At 37.3% G+C, this 10,306-nt stretch overlaps 1 non-coding gene across 1 annotated transcript; it reads left to right on the top strand.

The window, feature by feature from the left end:
* The first annotated feature begins 1,443 nt into the window (after positions 1–1,443).
* LOC132686959 (U6 spliceosomal RNA) lies at positions 1,444–1,547 on the top strand. Its single transcript, XR_009613912.3, has one exon. It is a non-coding gene; the product is annotated as a U6 spliceosomal RNA (small nuclear RNA).
* Positions 1,548–10,306: the final 8,759 nt, after the last annotated feature.

Raw genomic sequence — 10,306 nt, 5'->3', positions numbered from 1 at the left:
AAACAATTACATCCTGGTGCAGTTTTCACATTTTTGTAAAGGATCTGCATAAGCACTAATTAGATCTAAAACAATGTTACTGAGCAAATTACAGTCCTGATTGTTTGCCTCGTCTCTGCGTTCCGCATCTGCTTCGCAATGATGATGATAATTTAGGTGCAAGCCATACAAATGCCGGTTTTTGTTACATTTACCAGAAATATTTATTTAAAACATACTATAGATTAATTGATCATGTAACCGCTTTAAAGAGCCTCCAAATGTTTTCTCGTGGACAGTGAGCGGTGAAAATCTAATGTGGATGTACAGTGACTGAAACTTCTCACGAGTGCGAACTGGCATTTCCTCCTGGAGGTTTGCTATTGAAAGGCCACTTTGCTTGTCATCTGGCTGCAAGTGCAAGCTGGGTTAGCTGAATTTCAGCGGTGCCTTTCAGAGCGCGGCATTGGACCTAGAGGCATAAAGACTGCCCTGAACAGCTCCCAGACGCTACTACCCACACCACCCCTCCTTTAGGCACTGGTTTAAAAGGATAACTTAGTATGGGAAAAGTATTCAGTTCTCAAGTATTCCAGACCTCCGAGTATGTTTTCTTTCTTCTATGTTTATCTGCTTTCTATTTCACATATCACAAAATGTAAGAAGGCATATTAACATTTAAACATCAGCTCAGTTCTGCAGAAGGGAGGACATTCAGGGAGGGTTTCTATGGCAACTTTGAATGTACCAACTTAATTCAGGGCTTGCCGCAGCGCGGTCACCTCCATTATTGCTCTAGTCCCAGACATTCTTTAACTCGCCTGACCAGCCATGCGGTTGGGAATCCTGAGTGTCACCCAGGATAACAGCTACGACAGCTACCTAGCATTTTCTTTATTCCTGGGAAGGGGGCCAGCTTGGTGAATCAGTCTGGCTGCTGGTCTCCCTAAGAACTATTCCTGTTATTTGACTTTACAAATGGTTACTTTTATTGTTGGTCAGAGCCAGCCATAAAAGAGCAAACTGGGTGTCAGCACCAACCAAGATTAAGAGGCAAAATGTCGCTCCAGATTTTAATCAGTGCAAAGTGCAAGTTGGGAAATATCTCGTCTCCAAGCAGGAAGACTAGTTACTAATGCGAAACACAGCAAGTATGAATGGTGCTTTCAAAATTTCACATCCAGTTTCCTTCACTTTGCTGGATTGCCTCCCTAACCTTTATACGGGACTTTGTTTCATTCCGCAGTTCCTGCTAGGCACGAAGAATCATAACTAGAAGGATGATAATTCCTTCTACAGACTTAATTGGTAAGCCTGAAATTGCTGTGCTGGTTGAATATGAAATTATATCCTCCTTGAAGGAAAACATAATTTAGCACTGGAGCTTTGGGTCATTTAAAGGTAAAATATCATTATGCCTATGTAGAAAGGCAAAGTAAAACTTGTATCAAAAATGTTATTTTGGTGCTGGCTTCAGCAGCACATATACTAAAATTGGAATGGTACAGAGATTAGCATGGCCCTTGGGCAAGGAAGACATTATAATTTGTGAAGAGTTCCATTAAAAAAAAAGGTTATTTTGGGGGCACCTGGGTGGCTCAGTCGGTTGAGCATCCGACTTTGGCTCAGGTCATGATCTCGTAGTTCGTGAGTTTGAGCTCCAAGGCCGGCTCTGCGCTGACAGCTCAGGGCCTGGAGCCTGCTTCAAATTCCGTGTCTCCCTCTCTCTCTCTCTCTCTCTCTGTCCCTCCCCCACATGCACTCTCTCTTTCTCTCAAAAATAAATAAATAAACATTAAGAAAATTTTAAATGTTATTCTTGATTAGAAAAAGAGAATAATAGGTATTTCCTAACTTGAACTCCAAATTCTTCTCTCTCGCTCTCAAAAATAAATAAACATTAAAATCTTTTTCAAATGCTATTTTTGATTAGAAAAAGAGAATAATCAGCATTTCCTAACTTGAACTCCAAATTCTTATTGTTTCACCTTAGGGAGATATTTGATTCTATATTTTACTTCTATGTGTGTGTTATTGTAAGGGGGAGATGATGAGGATTTAATTTTTACCGAGTTAGAAATAATGTGACAGTTTTTTCCTCAAGCTTCCAAAAGTTACCTTTGGACTGATAGCAAGTGGAAAAAATACTAGCCAAAACACTGAAATTTTAGAAAGTTATGAACAATTGGGACAAGGTTATTATGACAACTTTATTATTACAGTTTTTATTTCTCCTGTAGCTGATAAAATATACACTAGTCTTTACAACTGCTAAAGAGATAGTGAAATGAAAGAACAGAGCTCTTGGTAAAACTGATTTAATTCAACTGTTGTGCTTTTGGCCACAGAGGATCCCATTTATGGTTGGTTGGCATGGATGAGACCATTTACTGTTCCTGAGTGTCCCTGTAAGTCCCTGGGTAGTGGCCATCTTTGACCCTAGGGAGCCTCAGATCATTCTTGTTTCCACTTTATCTCTCTTTCTTTCCTGGCCTTCTTCCTGCTTCTACTCAACGAGAAGTTCCAGGTTCTTTCTCTGGGCCAACCACCATATTAGCATTATGCATCCAGAGCTGAATGAGCCTGAGTCTCTGTCTTCATGGAATTCTTGGTGTGGTGGGAAACAGTCACGTATCTTTATCTAACATGGCACATGTTTGTCATTCTTGATTATCTTAGTCTGTATATTGGGGAAGCCCCAGAGGTTGAGTGTCATGTAGCTATAGTTATTATGAAGTAACCTTAACTATCTGTGGGACAGAACTCCTGAACTGTCTTTGTCAGAATATATTATCCAATATAATATTAGATACTACTTATCTGATATAATATTACATACATAATAATTGACCCACTAATGCCCATCCAGGAAAACTACAAGTTGCTATTACTGAGGATGCTGTAAGGTTCCACTGGCCCCGAGAATGTCTTTCCATACAGTCTTGTCTTTCCATATGGCTGGCAATTTCTATTTCCAGCATTCAAATGTCCTCTTAAATGAATCTTCTTTAAGAAGCTTATCTCTTTAACCAATTTCACTTTATATTACCCAGATTATCTTTATATCACCAGCACTATGGCGTACTTCTGGTAGAAAGTTGTTAGTCTAGGGGCACCTGGGTGGCTCAGTCTGTTGAGTGTCTGACTCTTGATTTCAACTCAGGTCATGATCTCATGTTTCATGGGTTTAAGCCCCACATTGGGCTCCGCACTGACAGCACAGAGCCTGCTCAGGATTCTCTCTCCCTCTCTCTCTGCCTCTCCCCCACTCATGTGTGTGTGTGTGTGTGTGTGTGTGTGTGTGTGTGTGTGTGAATAAATAAATATTAAAAAAATTGCTAGTCTAGATGCTGTTTCTGCACTGGACAAGGAGCTAATTCTCTGTTTGTAGTAGTGCCTTCTCTGTTCCCAGATAGGGCAGTGAGAGTTCTTTGTTCTATATATGACAAGAGACTTTTACATTTGGATTTCTGTATCAGAAAGGCTGATGCACTAGGAAAAGGAGCATAGGCTAAACTTTAAGCTATCAACTGTTACGTGAGTTTTTTTTTTAATCTTTAAGATTAAAATCTTAAGATTAAATTAATTTATTTAATCAAACCTCTTCTATCCATTGCTTTCCAACAGAAAAGAGGAAATGGGTGTGGTGGAAAGAGATCTAGGAGCCCATGGGTCGCTGAGACAATGCTGGAGGGCTGGTGTCCTCACAAAGGACGGGGGGAGGGGGACTTTATGTGCCTGAGGGACAAGCATAACATCACCTGGAATTTTCTCTGCTCATTCACTGCAATTCCTCCTTTAAAACACTCAAGGAACCTCATTGGGAGGAAGTTAGGTGCTGGGCTAGGCGGTCCTTTCTCTACACATCAGATTCTGGCTGTTTTGATAGTGTTTTTACGTACTTATTGTGTGCCACACATATGCTAGGCTTTGAGAATATAAAGAGGCACTAGAGATATGGTCCCTCTCTGTTTTCAAACTCTGCTTAGTGGGGGCAAGAACGTATTTGTTATTCCTCCTTATACCCTCAAAGCATAACATAGCATCTGACACTTAGTGTTTTCTACTTATTGGTGGAGACAGACCCCTAACCAGATAATTTCAATGTAAAACAGTAGGTGAGGGGGCACCTGGGTGGCTCAGTCAGTTAAGTCACCAGCTCTTGATTTCAGTTCAGGTCATGATCTCATGGTTGTGAGGAGTTGGGCTCCACATTGGGAGTGGAGCCTGCTTAAGATTCTCTCTCTCTCTCTCTCTCTCTCTCTCTCTCTCTCTCTCTCCCTCTTCCCCTCTCCCACTTGTGTGTGTGCATGCTCTCTCTTTCTCAAAAAAACCCACCACTACCACCACCACCAAAGAAACCCCAAAAATAAAGCAGTAGGTGAGAAAGCAATGGAAGTCCTCCAAAGAGTCTCCTAACCCACTGTCGTTGAGTCCTAAAGAATCATCACATGTTAACTGGGCCAAGAAGACTGTAGAGAGCTTCCAGGCAGAAGGAATGGCATGAGCAAGTTGTGGAAATCTAAAATGGCATGCCTTCTGGAATAACTGCAAGCTGCATGGTGTTAATAAAGCCAAGAGTCCCAGGTGGATCATCGAGAGAGAAAACTTGAGTGGTAAATACAGACAAGACTTGTACCCTATGGGACATACGGAGAATCTTGGGTTTTACTCTATAGGCAATGAGAAGTCATTTCAAGGTTTTTAAGTACAAATCAATCTTCTGTATGATATTATCTCTCCCTCTGGTAATAATAATATCTAATATGTATTGAATGCCTACTATGTACTAGATACATGTCTAGGTGCTTCATATGCTTTTCCTTTTCTCATTTTGCAGAAGAGAGAACCTCTACACAGAGAGATTAAGTAACTTGCCCAAGGTCACACTTGTAAGTGTAGAGTTTGAAGTTGAATCGGGTCTTTGTCACTGTAGCCAGAGGCAGGGAGAGTCTGCAGGATTTTACAGAGAAGTGTTATAACACCATGTTTTTTGTTTTTTTTTTTACTTTTTATAAAGAAATGGTTTTTCTTTATAACTAACACTAGATTTTCAAAATCCTGAATCTCTAGAATATACAATTCTTTTTTCTTTCTCCATTGTTCATATTTCTGCCTTTCTTAAAGAGTACAGGGAAAACATTAATTGTGAATTCCTTTTTCTTCCAACATATATGTAAAAGTTATAGATAAGGCATTAATTGGATCAGCTAACATACTGAATTTGCTTTTTGTGAATCATTTAAGGATGGAAATACCATTTGCTTCTTTCTTATGTCCCTCCAACCCAGTGGCTTCTTTACTGGAGACTCTAGGTCAGCACTCTCCAATGGAACTTTGTGTGATGATAGAAATATTCTATTATCTGTGCCATCCAATACCATATATGTAGCTAATGAGCACTTGAAATGTGGCCAGTGTGCCTGAGGAACTAAAATTTAAATTTTATTTTAATTATTTTAAATTCAAATTTTATTTAATTTTAATTATTTTAAATGTAAATATCCACATATGGCCAGGGGCTACTGTTTTGGACAATATAGGTATAAGACATTTCCATTACAGAAAGCTGCATTGGATAGTGTTACTCTGAAGCATCTACCTTTGTTAAGCAACAGCTGGCACCTGTAATCCTAATATTACTGAAAATGAAAGCCTCCTCCATAATGACCTATTAACTTCTATCTGAGAGGTCTTGCTGATAATTTTCCAATTTTTTCCACCTTTTCAATTAGATTTTGGATCTCATCCATTGTCTCCTGGGGTAGTAAATTATTCTCTGAAAGCAAACCTCATGAGATCAATGATTCTTCCACAAGATGTAGAAGTTTTAGAATTCTCATCCTAAAGAATCCACTAAAAAGTCTGCTAGGACTAGTGTTAAAAAGAATAATAGTGTTAAAAAGTGTTAAAACACATAATAGTGTTAAAAAGTATAAAATCCTTAGGGATAAGTTTAACAGAAGAAGTCCAAAATTTATATTTAAAAGTTACAAAATATTGAAAGATGTAAATAAATAGGAAAACATCTCATGCCCATGGACCAGAAGGCTTAATGTTGTTAAGATGACAATATTCCTCCAGTGAATCTGCAGATTCAAAGCCATCCCTCTCCAAATCCCAGCTGAACTCTTTGTAAAAATTGATAAACTGATTTTCAAATTTATAGGGAATTGCAAGATACCAACCAACGTCAAAATAATCCTGAAAAGAACAAAGTAAAAAGACTCACTCTTCCTGATTTCAAAGCTTACTACAAAGCAGTGGTAATCAGGAAAATGTGGTACTGGCATAAGTATAGACATATGGATCAGCAGGATAGAATCAAGAATCCAGAAGTAGTTCATGTATCTACAGTCAGGTGTTCTTAAACAAGTGTGTCAAAATCATACAATGGGGAAAGAGCAATCTTTTCAACAAACAGTGCTGACACAAGTAGATAGCCCTGTGCAAAAGAATGGAGTTGGACTTATTTCACACTAGAGATAAAAATTAAATCAAACTGGATCGAAGACCTATATGTAAGGGTTAACCTATAAAACTCTTAAAGTAAATCTTTCCGACCTTAGATATGGCAAAGAATTCTTAATAATGACTCTCAAAGCACCAGCAACAAAAGAAAACAGGCAAGTTGGACTTCACCAGAATTAAAAACTTTTATGCTTCAAATACACCATCAAAAAATAAAAAGAGCCCAAAGAATGGAAGTTGTGGGAAAATTATATATCTGATAAGGGATTAGTATGTAGAATATATTAAGTAACTCCTAACTCAATAAAAAAAAAAAAAGCAAATAACTCAATTTAAAAATGGGCAAAGTGTCTGGACAGAGATTTCTCTGAAGATATACAAATTGTTAATAAGCACAAGAAAAGATGCTCAACATCTTTAGTCATCACAGAAATGTAAGTCTAATCATGAAATACCACTCCAGACCCCCTAGGCTGGCTAGAATTAAAAAGTCAGATAACAAGTGTTGGTAAGGATGTAGAAAAAACAAGAACCCTCACATGTTGCTATATGGGATATAAAATGTTTCAGCTGCTTTGGAAGACAGTCTGGAAGTTCTCCAAGTGATTAAATATAGAGTTACCATATTATCCAGCAATTCCAGTCCTAGATATACATTCAAGAGAAATTGAAAAATATGTCTGCACAAAAATTTGTACACAGATATTTATAGCAGCATTACTCATAATAGCCAAAAGGTGGAGGTAAATCAACAAACAAATGGATAAACAAAATGTTTATGCAAAATGTTTATATTGTATATATATATTCCATTATATTCACATAATGGAATTTTATTTGACAATTAAAAAAGAATGAAGCACTGATACATGCTACAACATGGATGAACCTTAAAAATATTATGCTTGTGTGCAATCAACCAATCACAAAAGACCATATATTGTATGATCCTATTCATTTGGAAATCCAAAATAGGTAAATACAGACAAAAAAGAGGTTGCTTAGGGCTGGGTGGGAAGGGCTGGGGGATAAGAGGTGATAGCTTACCAAAACTAAAGGAGTTCTTGACCACTAAACCAGCCCTGCAAATAATTTTAAAGAGGACTCTTTGAATGAAGAAAAGACAAAATAAAACAAACAAGACCCAAAGCAACAAAGACTAGAAAGGACCAGAGAACATCACCAGAAACACCAACTCTACAGGCAACACAATGGCACTAATACCATATCTTTCAGTAGTCACTTTAAATGTAAATGGACTAAATGCTCCAATCAAAAGACATAGGGTATCAGAATGGAGAAGAAAACAAAACCCATCTATATGCTGCTTACAAGAGACTCATTTTAGACCTAAAAACACCTGAAGATTGAAAATAAGGGGATGGAGAACCATCTATCATGCTAATGGTCATCAAAAGAAAGCTGGAATAGCCATATTTATGTCAGACAAACTAGATTTAAAAATAAAGGCTGTAACAAGAGATGAAGAAGGGCATTATATCATAACTAAGGGGTCTATCCGCCAAGAAGATATAACAGTTGTAAATATTTATGCCCCTAACTTGAATGTTCCCAAATATACTAATCAATTAATCATAAACATAAAGACTCTCATTGATAATAATACCATAATAGTAGGGAACTTCAACACCCCACTTACAACAATGGACAGATCATCTAAGCAGAAAATCAACATGGAAACAATGGCTTTGAATGCTACACTGGGCTAAATGGACCTAACAGATATATTCAGAACATTTCATCCTAAAGCAACAGACTACAAAGTCTTCTTGAGTGTATATGGAATGTTTTCTAGAACAGATGACATACTGGGTTACAAATCAACCATCAACAAGTACAAGAAGATCAAGATCATACATGCATATTATCAGACCACAATGCTGTGAAGTTCGGAATCAACCACAAGAAAAAATTTGGAAAGACCATGGATACTTGGAGATTAAAGAACATCCTACTGATGAATAAATGGGTTAACCAAGAAATTAAAGAGGAAATTAACAAGTACATGGAAGCCAATGAAAAGTGAAAATGCAACAGTCCAAAACCTCTGGGATGCAGCAAAGGCATTCATAAGAGGGGAGTATATGGCAATCCAGGCCTTCTTAAGGAAGGAAGGAAGGTCTCAGATACATAACATAACCTTACACCTAAAGGAGCTGGAAAAAGAACAGCAAATAAAGCCTAAAACCAGCAGAAGAAGGGAAATAATAAAGATTAGATAAGAAATCAATGATACTGAAATTAAAAAAAAATAATAGAACATATCAACAAAACCAGGAGCTGGTTCTTTGAAAGAATTAACAAAATTGCTAACCCCTTAGCCACACTGATCAAAATGAAAAAGGAAAGGCCTCAAATAAATAAAATCACAAATAAAAGAGGAGAGATCAGAGCCAACATCACAGAAATACAAACAATAATAGAATATTATGAGCAATTATATGCCAACAAATTGGTCAATCTGGAAGAAATGGACAAATTCCTAGAAACATATAAACTACCAAAACAGAAACAGGAAGAAATAGAAAATTTGAACAGACCCATAACCAGTAAAGAAGTTGAATCAGTAATCAAAAATCTCCCAGAGCCGTATGGCTTTCCAGGGGAATTCTACCAAACATCTAAAGAAGAGTTAACACCTATTCTTTTGAACCTGTTCCAAAAAAATAGATATGGAAGGAAAAATTCCAAACTCATTCCATGAGTCCAGCATTACCTTGATTTCAAAAACAGACAAAGACCCCACTAAAAAGGACTACAGACCAAATTCCCTAATGAACATGAATGCAAAAATTCTCAACAAGATACATTGATGTAATGTATTACAACAATACATTAAAAGAATTATTCACCACAATCAAGTGGGATTTATTCCTGGGATGCAGAACTGGTTCAATATCCACAAGTAAATCGATGTGATACATCACATTAATAAAAGAAAGGATAAGAACCACATGATCCTCTCAATAAATGCAGAGACAGCATTTGACAAAATACAGCATCCTTTCTTGACAAAAACCTCAAGAAAGTAGGGATAGAAGAATCATACCTCAAGATCATAAAGGCCATATATGAAAGACCCACAGCTAATATCATCATCAATGGGGAAAAACTGAGAGCTTTCCCCCTAAGGTCAGGAACACAACAGGGATGTCCACTGTCACCACTGTTATCCAAAATAGTGTCAGAAGTTCTAGCCTCAGCAATCAGACAACACAAAGAAATAAAAGGCATCCAGATCAGCAAGTAGGAAGTCAAACTTTCACTCTTCACAGATGACATGATACTCTATAGAGAAAACCCGAGAGATTCCACCCCAAAACTGCCAGAACTGATCCATGAATTCAGCAAAATCACAGGGTATAAAAGCAATTCACAGAAATCGGTTGCATTTCTATACACCAATAATGAAGCAGCAGAAAGAGAAATCATGGAACAGATCCCATTTACAATTGCACCAATAACCATAAAATACCTAGGTATAAACCTAACCAAAAAGTTGAAAGATTTATACACTAAAAACTATAGAAAGCATATGAAAGAAATTGAAGAAGACACAAAGAAATGGAAAAAAATTCCATGCTCATGGATTGAAAGAACAAATATTGTTAAAATGTCAATACTACCCAAAGCTATCTACATATTCAGTGCAATCCCTGTCAAAATAACACCGACATTCTTCACAGAGCTAAAAAAAAAAAACCAATTCTAAAATTTGTATGGAATAAGAAAAGACCCTGAATTGCCAAAATAATGTTGAGAAAGAAAACCAGGGGCTCCTGGGTGGCTCAGTTGGTTAAGCTTCTGACTTCGGTTCAGGTCATGATCTCACAGT

The sequence above is a fragment of the Panthera onca genome, chromosome F1 (genome assembly GCF_046562875.1).
Source record: "Panthera onca isolate mPanOnc1 chromosome F1, mPanOnc1 haplotype 2, whole genome shotgun sequence".
Lineage (NCBI taxonomy): Eukaryota > Metazoa > Chordata > Mammalia > Carnivora > Felidae > Panthera > Panthera onca.
Note: the sequence above shows the minus strand (reverse complement) of the source record. Positions and strands in the feature narration are given on the sequence as shown.